This window comes from Lampris incognitus, chromosome 15 (genome assembly GCF_029633865.1).
Source record: "Lampris incognitus isolate fLamInc1 chromosome 15, fLamInc1.hap2, whole genome shotgun sequence".
Lineage (NCBI taxonomy): Eukaryota > Metazoa > Chordata > Actinopteri > Lampriformes > Lampridae > Lampris > Lampris incognitus.
The window spans coordinates 41197466-41198629 of NC_079225.1; positions in this window are offsets into that span (position 1 = coordinate 41197466).

Below are 1164 nucleotides of genomic sequence, written 5' to 3' on the forward strand. Positions count from 1 at the left end.
GACCTGGGACGGCCCGGGGTTCGAACCCGGGACCTTCTCGCTGTGAGGCAACAGTGCTAATCATGCACCAAATACCACAAGTCCACCACCTATCATGCCCATATACAATGCTATATACTCACGCTATACTACACTATATTATCTTATGTACCAGAAGGATACACTATATTCACACACATCCACCTCACAACTGCATACTGTATTATATACCTATGTTACCACAACAACAACCAATAATTTGTGACCAGTATACAGCGGCTGTATTTATGACTGCACATCTGTATTGCACAAACATCCGTATTGCACAAACATCTATTGCACAAACATCTGTATTGCACATCTAGTGTAAAGAGGTAGTGCGCATGGTAGATATGTAGGAGGGGCTATTTACAAATTGTCAATTTTGCACAAGTGGCTATTGCTGCACCGTGCTGTTGCGTGTATGACATGACGTTTGTGTGCTGGGGGAAACCACCGTGTTACTCTGTGGATTTTCCATTTCGTCATATTGTGTCAAACTGCCCTTGGTCAGCTTCACCTGAGAAGCGGCTTTGGAGATTTGGGCTGCCGCATCCAGAAGGGTCGGAGTACAGCTGAGGCTGACAAGTGAGTTTCTCAACCCGTGCAGTATGTGTGCGTGTTAAATGTACTTAAAGGGGCAATTCGCCGATTGTTCGGCCTTCACTGCATAACCTGCGACAGGGACAGCGCGGGAAAAACTGCTGCTGTTCCTGTGGGGTTCCCCCCACCCAACCCCCGTTCTCTCCCTGTCAGTCCCTTCTGGCCTGACGAGAACTGAACTAAATGAATGCAAGTGGATCACTTCATGAAGAGTAAGCTAGGTCAACATGAGGGGAGCAGATCTGTTGAAGTTAGATGACACATAACTACCCTGTCACAGGGATCTTAAGTCAGTTTTTCAAGTAAAAATCAACATTGTCATTTTTGACACATTCTTCTGTCAAAAAGAAATTTCCACACACTTATGAGCATGCAAACACACACACACACACACAATAATTCTTGTTTTTCTTTTAAAAATGGGGAAAATACGTTACCTTTATAAAGAGGAGTTTGGTCAAGAACTTCATTTTTGGTTTTCAGGACAGAGACAGACGATACAAATATCATCAGACACAAAAGTCTTCATAATGAAGATTTTTA